This window comes from Amblyomma mixtum, chromosome 1, assembly GCF_055824585.1.
Source record: "Amblyomma mixtum isolate Tamu chromosome 1, ASM5582458v1, whole genome shotgun sequence".
Lineage (NCBI taxonomy): Eukaryota > Metazoa > Arthropoda > Arachnida > Ixodida > Ixodidae > Amblyomma > Amblyomma mixtum.
This window is the reverse complement of record NC_143012.1, coordinates 203,480,645-203,496,513: the sequence shown is the minus strand read 5'-3', so window position 1 is coordinate 203,496,513 and position 15,869 is coordinate 203,480,645.

The window sequence follows — 15,869 nt, the reverse complement described above, 5'->3', positions numbered from 1 at the left end:
TCCCTCTGGTTCAGGTGTCCACCGAGATGTGGACACCTCGCCCTCACCTCATGCTACGTATATCCTGGCATAGCAGAGCTAAGCCACTGCCAATTTTATATGCACCACAAACCACGCAGATGGCGATGCGCAATCGCTACTACGCATCAGAGAGGGAGAGAGGGAGACTGTCGGCGAGGTGATGGAGAGCGCGCGGCGGCGGCGGCTCCGCCGCCGCGTCACCTGTGCGCCGTGTGACATCACCCGCTCCTCACGCATGCGCAGCATGGCCTTTCCAGAGCTCCACGAAACGGCTCGGCGAGTAGCGTAGTGTTGCCTCCGCAACAATAGGTCGAGTTGGGGAAACGAACCAGGGCCCCCGGAGTGCAAGAAGAGCACGCTAACGACTCCGCCACGCCAGCTCGACGGTTTGGAATGAACAAAAGCCTCGTTCAGCGAATACGGGGTTGCCTTAGCAGGGTGCTTTAGAGACGTACCGTGGTGTATATTAGTAATTATGAGCATGGAAACTACAGAAGTCGCAGTTAAGCGAGTAGCAAAGTTCGTTTGCGCTACTTGTCCTCTTCGCTTGGCGCGCCGTAACGCTATCAGGAGGCGTTACTCCTTCCTCCTCGCAATTTACGCCACTGTCCCAACAGACAGCGCGCGGCGGGAGCGCCTCCCGCTAGTCTCGTTCGGGCGCAGTCGGGTCGTGCGGGGACGCAGGAATCACGCGGTAAGCGGCGAACAGCGCAGCGCACATCTAAGGGGCATTCACTACGAAGCTTGCGGCCTGCTGCCTGTTCACCCGCACGCTTAACCTAACTAACAAGAAATAACCTAACAAGAAGCAACTGAATGAACTCCTGCAGTCAGAAAAATCAAGACAAAGCTTTGCCTTGCCTGTGCTGTACGCAGAGATTGTGCTTACGATCATAGCCTAACAAAATGAGACCACAGACTGCCACTTATCCGCACTAATGTACGAGAAAGGCAAACTTATCAGCCAGGCAAGCAAATATAAAGTTCAGTGGAAAAAATTCAGGGGGCACTTTGGCTCTCTAAAGTGCTGCAAGGCGAAAGCGTTTCCTGGCGCACTGTTTGTTTTATTTACTTATTATTTTCATATTTTGTTGTTTCTTAATTTTTATTTTTGCTCCTTTTCTTATATTTATTGTTTTTTATTTTTATTCCCATACCTTATTTTATTATGTTTTTATTTTTGTTTATTTCCTTAATTTTATTTTTCCTTTTCTTGACTTTATTCCTTTTATTTTATTTATCAAACCGATGCATTCACTAGATGCGCCTTTATTCGTGCTCGAACCTTGAGCCTTCGTGGCGGAGTGGTAGTGTCTCCGCTTCACATGCGAAAGGCCCTGGTGCGGTTCCCACCCTCGGTGCAGTTTCTTTTTAAGCACTGACGCCGAAAGGCGGACAAATTTGCCGACACGGCTGCCGACGCGTCTGCTAACGACAGTATGAGGCATTAAAGGCTGTCGCCTTAATAAAATCAGATCCCATCACTTAGGCCCGAGAGGAACACCGCAAGGGGCGGTACTGTCACCCCTCTTGTTCAATTTGGCTATGAAAGATCTAGCAGGCCTTCTTTCCGAAATCCCCGGCATCAAACCCACATTGTATGCGGGTGATATCACTGTCTGGTGCAACTCGGGGAGTGACGCCGAGATCAAGGAGTGTCTTCAAGTAGCAGTGGACACGGTGGACCGGTACGCCAGGGAGAGAGGCCTCCAGTGTGCGCCGGAAAAGTCCGAGTTGCTTATCCTGAAGAACTCGGACACCCCGAGCGCAGAAAATTTCGGTGTGTATAGAGAACCACCCAGTACAGAAACCCACGGAGATCAAGATCCTAGAGCAGTATATCCCGCAGGGGCGACAGAACACCACCACTACGAAGAAGCTTACAACATGCACCGAGCAAATCCTCCGGATAATATATCGTATCCGAAATAAACACCATGGCATGAAGGAAAGGGACACCATCCGCTTAGTCCAAGCTTTCGTGATCTCGCGGATAATGTACGGAACGGCATTCCTAAACCTCTCCAGGTCGGAAATTGAAAAGTTGGAGACACTCATCAGGAAAGCCTACAAGACGGCACTGGGCTACCGAACCTAACGCCAACGGCCAAGATCATGGCTCTAGGAGTACATAATACCCTCAATGAGATGTGGGAAGCACTACGGCTCTCACAACTCAATAGGCTCGCACTTACAACACCCGGGAGAGAACTGCTCGAGAAGATCCATGTTCATCAGCCCTATACAATTGACCAAAGGGAAGAGGTCCCACGCGATGTGAGAAGACGCACCAACGTGCACCCCATTCCGCGGAATATGCATCCCGCATATAACATCGAGAGGAGGAAGGCAAGAGGGGAAGCCCTGCAGAAGAAATGGGACAAGCAGACTAACACCCTTTAAGTGAACGCAGCAGGACCAAAGAATGGAGTCATGACTATTGTGGTCTCAACGCCTTCAGGGTCGATGGTGAACTGCGCCTCGGTGAAAACATCTAACCCCACTCACGTAGAGGAGGCAGCTATTGCATTAGCTGTAGCATCTAACCCCAACGCCGTTGTGCTCACTGATTCCCAGAACGCCTGTCGCAACTTCAATTACGGATTAATTCACAGGTCAGGGTTGTCATTGCTGACTAAGCATCCACCCAACCAAGCCTCAGTCGTCTGGTTTTCCGGTCACCTGGAACTACCAGGAGGAAACGAAGCCGCTCACAGGCATGCCCGGGCTCTTCTATACCACGCGTCTCCCCCTGGTGGCCATGACAGGTGCCGCAACCTAATAGGTTTAGCAGTGTATGCTGACAATCTCGCGCCATACAGAACAGCCTGAAAGGAGACCCAACACCACACAAATCCCTCAATAAGTTAGAAGAGAACACCTTTAGGAGACTACAAACTAGCACATACCCAACACCAGCTAAATTACACCAGTGGTACTCTACACTACACTCTCCGCAGTGCCCACACTGTGGAGGGGTAGCTAACCTCTACCATATGGTGTGGGCATGCCAATTTAATCTCTTAGTTGACCCCATTCCAAACCCCTCGGAGGGGCAGTGGGAGGCTATTCTGCTGAGCGATGATCCTGACCGTCAGCACTGGCTGGGGGGAGGGCCAGCGCAGCAGCAGCAGCCAGGCGGCCCACCCACATGTTCTCAGCATATTGAACAAATAAAGATGTTTTTAATCAAATGAAATCTCACACAAGTCGCTGTGGAGCACAGACTCAGCGAACTGCTGCTTCATCCAGTTGCTTTGGCGCACTCGCGCGCCCTGCGCCATCGTGTAAAGCACGCGTGAGTGCCCCGGCCATGTTTTAGTTTCTAACTAAACATTTCACCTGCATACTTGCGATCGAAGGCTAACATGCCACGTTCGCACGTGATGTCTCACAACTGGAATATCTCTTACTCTGCGGTTAAGATAAAATGAAACAACAATTGACAGGACGGTTGCCACGTGTTAACGCGAGATTGAGCGACAGCTGTTGAGGCGATATGTTGAGAATATGGGAATGACTTCACATCTGTAGAGTTCTAGGGCAATCTTTTCAGTCTCAGTTGTTTACGCTACAGCATATACAGCTTGTTCGGTCGAAAAGCCGTCGTAGTTGTAGTCAGCCTCGCGCGTATCATGACGATCGTTTGCCGCAGAAAGTTCCGTATGATGTCAAACGATTCAGCGTTTCGTGCAGCATAACTTGCTGGTTAGGGCCTAGCTCAAGAGAGAGAAAAAACTTTATTGTACAAGGAATTCGGGGCACGCCCCAGGGTCCCCGCACGACCCCACTGCACTCAAGTGTTCCTAAGGTCCATAACACTGGCAGCCCGGCCGGTGGCGATGGTCTGCACGGCCGGGTCCTCCGAGCGCAGCAGGGTCTCCTAGTCCTCCCAGGTATTGAGGTTCTCTAGGTCCCGCGGGGGAGGGTCCGCCGGGCAGAGGGAAAGGATGTGGAGGGAAGAGGCGAAGGGTTCTGGGCATAGGGCGCATGCCGGAGTGGGGAAGGAGGGATGATAGTGGGCTAGGGTAAGGGTTGATGGAAGAGAGTTTGTAGTCTACGCCAGAGCGTTCCTTGTTTGTTATCTAGGGAGGGGTGGAGCGGGGGTAGAGCTGGCTTGAGGCTCTGTAGGCCTGCGTCAGCTTATCGAAACGGCGACCTAAAATGTGGCGCTGTGGGCGTTACCGAGATTTGTGAGATAGTTACTGGTTCATTTCCTTTCCTCAAATCCATGTTTAAGGCGAAAGCCTTTAATGCCTCATAGTGTCGTGACCAAGAAATGTTAGCAAATGTGTCCGCGTTTCGGCGTCACTACTCATGAAACGAGCGCTGGACCTCCCAGTTTCTACCTCTACCAGCCGCCTTATGGCACTGGGGATGGTGAACACTTTTAGGGAGCTTCGGGAGGCCAACCTCAACAACCAATACACTCGTCTCATAAACACAAGGTCGGGTCGCCGCCTTTTAGCGCGACTTCACATCCAGCACACTGAATTCACAAAGGAGAGATGCCGCCTTCCCGTACACTGGAGACGCGCCCTCCGCGTGCGGCCTCTCCCCACCAATATGTCCAAAGAGGATCATAATGGCAGGCGCCTGGCGCGGGCGGAAGCCTTGGACCGCCATTTTCTGAGCAAACCAGGACTCTTCTACGTGGACGCGTCTGGCCCGGACTCCAGGGGATGGTACACGGCCGCGGTCGTCCACGAGGGTAAAACAGTAGACGCCCTTACTTTCACGGCCCAGTCAGCAATTCACGCAGAAGAGGTTGCCATCGCATTGGCAGCCTCTGACACCTCCTCCAAATACATAATGACCGACTCACGAGGGGCTTGTCGAAACGTCACGCAAGGGTGGGTTACTCCCCTAGCTTATCGCATTTACCAAAATTGTAGCCGAGACTCGGATCCCGCGCACCGATCTATCGTTTGGGCTCCAGGTCACCAAGGCGTCCACGGAAATGAGGCAGCCGACGCCGCCGCCCGCGCGCTTTCTCTCCGGGCATTTCCCACGGGACCCGACGCCGACCAGGACTTCCATTTCAATCCGATATACACTTTTAAGGAAATATGCGATTATTACACATCCACGCACCAAACTCTTCCCACCCCATGCAAAGGGCTGGGGAAGGTCAACGAGCGGGTACTCCTGCGCCTGCTCACCAACACGATGTTGTGCCCGGCAATTCTACAGCATTTCGATCCTAAATTCGACGGGCGGTGCTCACATTGTGGGGAGGTGTCTGACACCTACCACATGGTGTGGGCCTGCCAGCAGAACCCATCCCTACCCCCTATCCCGAACCCCACCCGAGAGGACTGGGAGGCGACCCTGTCCGGTTGCTGCACCCTCGAGGCCCAAAGGGCCTTAACGCAGCGCGCCCGGGCTGCGGCAAACGCCAATGGTGTGCCTGACTAGGCATCCCACCTAGTGGTTGTAAGGGCGTGACCCTTCAGGTCACGACCCCCAACACCTCTCTCTATTATTAAATAAATGTTTTCACCACCATCCGTCACTAACTAAAGAGAGCTGTGTCGAAGCTGGGAGTCGAACCAGGGCCTTTGGCATTTGAAGTGGAGACGTTACCACTCCGCCACGAAGGCTCAGGGTTTGAGCATGAATAAAGGCGCATCTAGTGAATGCATGTTTTTCATAAATAACATAAAAGAAATAAAAATAAAAGTAAGAAAAGAGACAAAAATAAAAATAATAAAGTATGAAAAAAAAGCCAGTGCGCCAGGAAATGCTTTTGCCTTGCAGAACTTTAGAGAGCCAAAGTCCACCGTGAATTTTCACTTCCTTCACTACGGCACCTCTTTCTGTCTCTCTTTTCTTCCAACCCCACCTTCCTCCTTTCCTTTACGGTGTGGTTCGGGTGTTCACCGAGATGCGAGACAATTACGGCGCCATTTCCTTCCCAAAGAAATGCGTTGCGTTCAAATGTGTTTTCAGTGAGCAGGGCGTTGCGCCGGACGGGCGGTGGCGTTCCGTGGACTCTCTGGAGGCGCGTCAACACGCTGTCGCGTTCCACTCCTAAAGGCAAAGCTTAAGCCTCCTCCATTTTTTTCAGCGGGAAACAATTTATGAACGAAATTTTTTCATATATTGTAAGATTTAACTGTATATATGTATATATACCCGTAGATGACCGCACGGCAATCTTGCATTTTTGATGCAGCTTTTTGGGGTCCGTTTCTGCGTTTCACGGCGTCGCCGTGGCCGTTGTCCGTTGCAACCAGCAGTGGGCACCTTAAACCAATGGAGCGGGAGCTTGGAAAGCAGAGGAAAGGCGCATAACTGCCCTCTTGGAGCAGTGGACACCTCAACCGTGCTTTAAAGCTATGTGGCGGTAGTGAGAGATGTGCGCTGCATGCCTTGGCATTTACAACGTTGTGCCATTTAAGAAAAGGAAGTGCGCATAACTGGCTCCCTGGGTCAGTGGACGCCTGAATCGCGCTTATAAGCACGTGGGGCGATGAGAGAGAGACAGAGACGTGGGCTGCAGGCATGGACGTCGTTGTGCCATAAACGCGGCGCCGGACCCATAGGCCGTCCGCGTTCGTTTTGTTCATTGGCGTTGGCTTGACAACGTTTTACACTCCGATCATTTTAAGGAAAGGAAATACGCATAGCTGGCTCTCTGGGTCAGTGGACGCCTGAATCGCGCTGATAGGCGCATAGGGTGATATGGGTGGTCATAGGGGTGACGAGAGAGATGTGGGCTGCAGAAATTGACAACGTTGTGCCAGAAACCGGCGCAGATTCCATAAGACGTCCGCGTTCATTTTGTTCATTGGCGTTGGCTTGACGTTTTACACTCCGGTCATCTTAAGAAAAGGAATTGCGCATAGCTGGCTCCCTGGGTCAATGGATGCCTGAATTGCGCGTACAGGTAGTACGTGCTGTGACGAGAGAGAGATGTGGGCTGCATGCGTTAGCGCTGACAACGATGAGCGAACTCGCGATCAACCATTAACTTCTACCTGCCAGGGTGGCAGTGTGGTGGGGACTTTAATGTAGATATAAAGACAAACAGGAATTTCTTACCACTTATGCTGGATAACATGCCGTTCCTCTCGCTCGTAACGCCTCCCACTGCTGTGACTACCTCGCGAAATACTTGCATAGACCTCGTCTTTGAGAACCAGGCATTTGTGCAGCAAGTCGGGCATATATCCATGTTTCTCCGACTGCAAAGCTTTCTTCATGACAATCAACAACTGTTAGTGGAGTGTTTCTTGAAGAAGGAAAATTTATGAGTAATAACAAGTTGTCTGTAACTGTACATACATGTCTTGTTCGAATTCTTTGCCTCAATCTATCGAAAAACTGAAACAGCTGATGAGCTCCGCTCAAATTTTGGATTAGGATGTAACGTAATAGTCGGCATTCTTTTTTTTTCCGCTGGAAATTATTTATAAACGCAATTTTTTTCATATAATGTAAGATTTTACTGTATATCTGTATATATATATGTAGGTGACCCTACGCAATAAAAGTTTGTTCCTCCCCCTCCTAGCCCTCTCCCGCCATGTCTTCAAGATCGGACGCCTTTTTGTTACCTTTTACTTTGTCGACCTTGCCGTCCATGGCCTCATTCCGCCGCTCTGCCGCCAATCGCTTCGCTTTGCTTCCGCGGGTTCCTTTACGGAGCGGCTCTTTCGCGGAGGCGCTCCTGGAGGGGCGCTTCCCATGGCGATGCTGGCCAGCGCTTTTGTCGGGCGTCTTCCCAACAGGACTCGTGGCTTGCCGTTGCTCAGGGGAAGCTCCTTTGCTTCGAGGCATCTTGTAAGCACCGCTGCATGGCGACCACGGAAGAATGTGTGAACCGCTTTGACCTGCACTGCGGTACACGGGAACGCTGCCAACCAATTCGCGAAGTGGACTGGCCAGTTCTGCATGTTGATTACTCTCTCAGTAAACCCTGCGGCTGAGGTTAAACTGCAGTTTGGACGCAGCTTGAGAGATTAAATTTCTTGTATGGGCTAGTCGGTGGTTCATCTTAAGGAAGGTAATAGCAGCGCAAAAAAAAAAAAAAACGGGGACACAAGAGAGACACAACCAACAGCGCCAGTCCCGCTGGTTGCGTCTCTCTTGTGTCCCCGTTTTTTTGCGCTGCTATTACCTTCCTTGAGAGATTCACTGTTTCCTCACGGAGATTATCTAACGCATGTGCGCGTGTATTGTTCATAATAAGCTTCTAAATTCGGTGATCCAGTGGCGGCCATGAGGGAAAGACGTGGTAGCGAGGATACGAAAAAGCAAAATCTTTAGACAAGTGGTGAACGTTAGTAGTGTTCGGTTAAGAGATACAACGACGACGGAGTCGTTTTACTTAGTTAATTCACATAACGTTCGCCGTGAAATAGAAAAAAAAAGACACTACAGAATGCTTGCGGAGACCAAAGCTCGTCTATCCTCAATGCGCTTTGAGAGGAGTCTCGCACTACCCACAATTTTAACCGCATCAAGCAGCTGTTAGTCAGCGCTTGGAAGTGGGGGCATCTTTGCAAAATTAGGAAAGAAGCTAGTCGCAGCACGGTACATAGCTGTTTTAAACTCGTCACGAAGCGCGCGCGCACCCGGGCAGTTAATAACATCGCCGTGGTAGCAGTGAGCCCGCTGGCATGACATCTTGCGTAAGCGATGCTAGCCCTAAATGGCGTTCTTGTAATTCTGATCGCCCCCCCCCCCCTATTACTCCCAAGGACCAGAAAGACAGGTGCTCACCGAAGGTGCGTCGCGGCGCAACAGGAGAAGGGATGGTCCCAGAGCGCAGGGCAAGAGAACCGCAAAACGGGCCAGGAGAGGGATGCTCGGTGCGACTGCACGGTGGCACGAAATTCTTCTTCTGTTGCGTCACCCGATCGCGCTAGCACGTATCCCAGTTGTTGTTGTTGTTGTTGTTGTTGTTGTCCTCTAGAAAATGGCGCATACCCACTGCGGGGGATTGGCCAAGACACAGGCGGCAACTGATAGGTGTACAAAATGTTAAACAAGAAAATAATGGTGGGGAAAAATAAAATAATCATGATAATAATAGCAATTAGGAAATAAATGAAAGGATCTCAGATGTGTAATTGAAATAGGTTAAACAAATGCTGAGAGATCGGTGACTGAAATAGAGAACGGGGCTAAATATTCCACGTTTCAGAAAGCTTTCATTCCAGAGAAATATTGATCATGAGAAAGAGCAGAGCTTAAGACGGCAGCCGTTTAGTGTCTGTAAGGAAGTTTTTGCATGGCGGAGAGCACATTCCAGTTGCTGTGCCCAAGGGAGGAAGCCCCAAGAGACAGAGCAACCCCAGCTGACAGACTTAGACCGAGCTGTCGTAACGGAAGCTCCAGCAGGCGGCTCCGTAAAGAGGAGAAACGGCGGCAGGTCAACAAGAAATGATCTATCGTTTCGGGTTCTCCGCAGAACGGGCACAATGGGGAGACCGCCAGACCAGATCTATAAAGGTAGAAGTTTAAAAGAGGCATGCGACAACGTAGACGCGTGAAGGAAACCTCAAGCTTGCGTGATCGCCATCCTTTACTGCACCACGGGTAAAGGAGATGCCGGAATTCGGGAGAGGAGGTCAGAGCTGATGCTGCGAATTCTTTCAAGAGCAGATAGATACCTGCGAAACCTGGCCGCGGTAATATATGCGCTGGGTGGAAGCACAGATACGACTGGGCCTTGAAGAGATGCCTTCGCCAGGGTATCAGCAACCTCATTCAAATGGATTCCTCTGTGCCCAGGCACCCAGACCAACCGTAATGAACACACGTGGGGTGGAACCAAGCATTTGAGTAACCGAAGTGCCTGAGATGTTGTAGGCGCGGTGAGAGAGGAACACAACGATAATGAATCTGTCATAATTATGACAGAAGACAAGGAGCTGTTTAATTTGCGCAACGCTAAGACTACTGCTAGAAATTCGGCCAAATAAATAGGGGTGTAATCGGGAAGGCGGAGTGAGAATGACCAGTCAAGGGAGATGGAGAAAATGCCAACACCGGCCTTTTCTTCACACTGTGAGGCGTCTGTCGCTATGAGCACATGAGATTTAAAGCACAGCAGGTAATCCTGCAATAAACCGCTGAGCAAATGAAAAGGCATTAACTTTGCATGTTTTGGAAAGATGTCATCGAAGACAATCTGAATAGATGAGTTGGCGCATACCGGACGGATGTCGGAAATGCGGACGTTTAAGGGGTCCAGGAGGGATTGCACCAAACATATCTGAGGGGTACGGAAACGAGACCAGGTTTCGTTGAAAAATAGCCTAGGCTGACGAAGGAAGATCAAATTGGAGGCATGGAGCGAAGAATCGCACATTCTTACGAACGTTTTCACCGTTAAGAGACGAAATCTAGAAGTCAATGATGGAGTACGCGCTTCCAGGTACAAAACGGAATTCGCCACAAATTTTGGAAGGCCCAAACAAAGGCGCAACGCCTCCCGCTCCAAGAGAATCAAGGGGCGAAGTTTATACGCTGGTGCACCAGAGAATAAAACACAGCCGAACTCTAAGACTGGACGGACGTACATTCTATAAATCATAAGAAGTGAGTGCCTTCTCATGCCAGAACGAACACTGCTCAGCCTGCGCAGCATACCGACTGCTCAGACTCCTTTCACAGTGATCTGCTCGATATGGGCCGCCCAGGAAAGAGAAGGATCATAAATTACTCCGAGGTATTTGACACTTTGCACTTGAGGAATTACATGGTTCCGGTAAACAATAGAGATATTAACTGGACGAGAGAGCGGAAAAACCAATAAAGCACATTTATTGACATTAAGAGACAGATTAATGTCTCCTAACCATTGGTCTAGGACATTGAGGTAGGACTGTAAGGACTGGTACAAAGAGGAAATGTCGTTCTTTGAAGCAAAAAAGGCGATGTCATCAGCATACACATAGGTGGACACCTGAGGACTGCAGGGAATACTGCTGAGTAAGATGCTAAAAAGTACAGGGGAGAGGACCGCCCCTTGGGGCACTCCTCTCGCATGTCGAAATTTGCTTGATGAAACACCGTTCTGAAAGCAGTAAAATTCCCTGTCAGCAAGGAATTCAGCAACCCAAGCCACAAAGTATCTCGGAAGTCCTACTGCCTGCAGTCTCGTGGCCATTCCGAGCATTGGCGCACGCTAGGCTGCTCCTTCTTCGTCCTTCTCGCGATAAACCGAGTAGTAGTAGCAATAGAAGACCTTTATTCGACTATAATTTACAGGCCGAGCATGTCGACCGCCTAGGTGACCAGAAGTCCGATACCAGAAGTCCGAGAAGAACGATACAGTACAGTGTGATGTAGTAATTTCGCTGCTGGTGACGCCTTGTCTGCTGTATTTTCTTTTTTTTTTGTCCTTTGATGTTGCACAAATTATGTACCCACCTGCGATGGTCTTGTTGTTCAAGACAGCAGTATTTATAAATAAAAAATAAATAAAGGCTCTGTTCTTCCTCCCCTTCTGCCCCAAGCCAGTCGAGCAAGGTGGTGATGGAGAGAAAGTGGGGTAGGAACCCGACCGCTGAGCAGCCGGCAATAGAAGAGGCAATGGTCCAGGCCCGCATAGATACGGGGCAGTTGGGACAGGAAGTGTCTGATCGATAGTGATAGAGCAAGAGACGGGACGTAGTGATGACTCCATTCATTTGGATGTGCTGAAGAAGGCGAGCCTCCGGCACCGTGAGGGATGGATGAGTAAGAGGGTAAAGGCGTTTGTAGAGGCGGAGCTCGAGGTAGACCTCTTTTATGGTGCGGCGAAGGGTGTCTCAGACCATCCTCCGAGGGCTTGCCCAAAGGGGTCAACGGTGCCCGGAAAAGTGTGTCGCGGGCGAGCTGATGGGCCAGCTCATTCCCGCCAATCCCTGAATGCACAGGGGCACAGCGGAGGAAAACGATGGAAGGCTGATGTGCGGAGACCACTCGTTCGACCTCCTGTTGGAGAGAAGGGGTTAGGGTGGGGTTCTGTATGTGGTGTATAGCGGCTTGTGAGTCTGAATAGACTGTGCACTCTTGGAGAGAGGGAAGGAGGGCAAATGACTGTAGGGCATGCGTAATGGCGAGGACCTCGAGGGACAATGCTTGCGGAGGGCGTAGACACGGCCCGCTGGTGTGGGTTTCAGGAGCGGGGAGGTGAGGATGGTACAGGGCGTAGCCGCAGAAACCTCGAGGAACCACGAAGGAGCATCCGTGTAGGCTACACCCTGAGTATCAGAGAGGTGAATGGTGCTGCGCGGCCGCATGACGACGGCCGGCGCGCAGGACGGGGGACAAGTTGGTTGGGAGGGGGAGGATACGGAACGAGGATCGGGAGCCAGGGTGGGAATAGGACAAGTAAACGGGGAGATTGGAATGGGCGAGATACCCACTCGAGTCCATAACCACTGACCCTGACAGGTAAGGGAAAGTTGGGCAAGCTGCGAGTCATGATGGAGAGTGAGACGAGAACGGAGAGGATGGGAGAGGCCTGTGGAAAAGCTTAGCGGTAGAGGTAGTGAAAAGGAGGTTGAGAGAGAGAGAGAGAGAAAAAACTTTATTTACACAGGAATTCGGGGCACGCCCCAGGGTCCCCGCACGACCCCACTGCGCTGAAGTGTTTATGTTCCGCAGGTCCATAACACTGGAAGCACGGCCGGTGGCGATCGCCTGCACGGCCAGGTCCTCCGAGCGCAGCAGGGTCTCCCAGTCCTCCCAGGTCTTGAGGTTCTCTAGGTCCCGCTGGGAAGGGTCCGCCGGGCAGAGGGAAATGATGTGGAGGGAAGAGGCGAAGGGTTCTGGGCATAGAGCGCATGCCGGAGTGGGGAAGTAGGGATGATAGTGCGTTAGGTTAAGGGGTGAAGGGAGAGTGTGTGTATGTAGTCTGCGCCAGAGTGTTGAGTGTTTGTTATCTAGGGAGGGGTGGGGCGGGGGGTAGAGCTGGCGTGAGGCTCTGTATGCCTGGGTCAGCTCACTGAAGGAGTGCATGCGCTCCTTCGTGAATGCGCGATTAGAGGCCACCTGAGCCCGGTTTAAAGAACCTCGAGCTAAAAGGTATTTTACTCTAAGGCGGTTGAGAGCTGCCTGGTAGAGGCTCACAAGGGCAGTCTCGAGAGCGTGAAGTTGACTCTGAGTGAAGGAAGCGTAGGCCTCGTGGCCTACGCATGAGCCTCGTGGGGACTTGAGCGTAGTGATGCAAATCTATCGGAAAACTGGCTATCCACAGTATCGATAGTTTCTTTTAAACTATTTTAAACAGTTTCTTTTAAACTATCGATAGTGTAAAAAAAATATCGATAGTATTATCAAGGTTCAAGGTTCGTTTATTACATGTTTATCGTTTATCGACAGACTACTATCGATAGTGTATTACTGGCGATAGTCCCACTATAGTATTACTAGCGATAGTACCCCTACAGTATTGCTAGCGATGGTACCGCTATCGATAGCAAGACTACCGATAGTTAGTTTATGGGGGTTTAAAGCCCCAAAGCGACTCAATCGCTGTGGCTATGACTATCGATAGTGAAACTGTCGACGGTAAAATTATTGATAGTGTAATGAGACGACTCGCACAATTAGTGTGGACGGCCGGTCTTTGTTCAAGCGGTGCTGCTCAGCAGGCCAGTGTTCGCAAGCGCGCACCGGAGCTTCGTCAGCTTCGTCTTCTATCTTCTTCGTCTCCTTCGTCGGCGCTAGCCGCTGGGGCAGCAAACCCCCAACTCTCTTTATTAAATCAACTAGAGACAGTGTATTGGCGAAGATTGCAGACAGGAACATTCCCAAACCTGCATATCCTTAGCAAGATTTACCCGACGCAACATCGGGACACTTGCCCGTGGTGTGGTAGCAAACCATCGTTGTACCACATCACGTGGGAATGCAGTAAAAACGACAACTTTCGCAAAGACCCGAGTGCAGAACAGTGGGAGAGCCGGCTCTCCAGCGGCGATCTGGGTTGCCAACAAGGTCTGATCCAGCACGCCCAACGAGCAGCGAAGCTCAGCGGTGCCCTGGAATAGGGGCACCGACCCTGTGAGAAGAAGGAAGATGGACCTCTTCTTTCTCGTCTGCTACTAGCACCTTTCTAGAGCAATAAAAGTCTTTCCTACCTTATTACAATACCCCCGGGGTGAAAAGGCGCCATCCTGGCGGCCTAAGGGCTCGAGAGGATAGCTGGGTCGTAGTAGGGCTTCAGGCGGTCTAGGTGCACAATTTCACGGCCGTGGCGGCGATTATCAGAGAAAGGCGTGAGGGGCTCGATCAGGTAGTTAACTGGGGATGTCTGCTGAACAACGCGATAGGGGCCGTGGAATTTGCTCAGCAGTTTTGTAGACTGCCCCGAGCTGGAGGAGGGCACCCAAAGCCAAACCAAGGATTGAGGAACATAAGACGGCGGCAGACCGGGGGAAGCGACGCGGACGCTTTTCTGACGGTGCTGGTCATGAGAAGTAAAGGAACGGGCCAGTTGACGGCATTCTTCGACGAACGCAGCGGCTTGAGAGACGGTGGTCAATTCGGACGAATCGGGGCAGTAAGGCAGTATGGTGTCCATGACGGAGGATGGCTCGCGGCCGTAGAGAAGAAAATGCGGGGAAAAACCAATAGTGGCTTGCGTCGCAGAGTTGTAAGCGTAGGTATCGAAAGGGAGACTCGGTCCCAGTCTGAGTGATCGGCAGAAATGTACTTGGCCATCATATCGCCGAGGGTCCGGTTAAAGCGCTCGGTCACGCCGTTCGTCTGCGGATGGTACGAAGACGTCGTGCGGTGAACGATATGACACTCCCGAAGGAGGGCTTCCACGACGCCGGACAAGAAGACGCGACCCCGATCGCTGAGCAATTCCTTAGGCGCACCGTGACGAAGAATGATGTTCTGAAGTATGAAACCGGCTACTTCAGAGGCCGTCGCAGCTGGTAACGGTGCAGTTTCCGCATAGCGCGTGAGATGTTCAATGGCGACGATGATCCAGCGGTGGCCGGCGGCAGTGAAGGGAAGAGAGCCATAAAGGTCAATTCCAACATGGTCAAATGGCCGGACGGGACACAGTAAAGGTTGCAGAGGAGCAGGTGAGTGCGGTGGTGGGTTCTTGCGACGCTGACATTCCAGGAAAGAGCGTATGTACTGGCGGACAAAACGGTACATGCCCCGCCAATAATACCGAAGGCGTAGGCGGGTAAAAGTTTTTAGCAGACCGGCATGACCGCATTGCGGGTAATCATGATAAATGGCACAAATGGCGGAGCGGAGATGCCTTGGAATCACGAGCAGCCATTTGCGACCATCGGGGAGGTAGTTCCGACGGTACAGCAGCTGGTCACGCACGACAAAGTGATGGGCTTGACGACGGAGCGCTCTAGAAGGGAGGCGCGCTGAGCGGTTCGCTAGGAAATCCAGAAGTAATCCAAGGATCCTTGCGCTGCTCAGAAACAATATCAATTGTGTCAAGAGAAGGTGTGAGGCCGGAAATAGATGATGGGTCAGGCTCAGAGGTCACAGGGGAGCGTGAGAGAGCGTCGGCGTCGGAGTGTTTACGACCGGGACGATAAATGACCCGAATGTCGTAATCTTGTAAACGCAGAGCCCAACGAGCGAGGCGGCCAGATGGATCTTTGAGTGACGACAGCCAACAAAGGGCATGGTGATCGGTAATGACATAGAACGGGCGCTCATATAAGTAAGGACGAAATTTTGTGATCGCCCAAAAAATCGCCAAACATTCTTTTTCTGTGTCGGAATAATTAGTTTCCGCTTTTGTAAGCGCACGGCTGGCGTAAGCAACAACGTGCTCATTGAAACCAGGTTTCCGCTGAGCTAGATCGGCACCGAGGCCAATGCCGATGGCGTCTGTATGCAGTTCTGTAGGCGCGGAA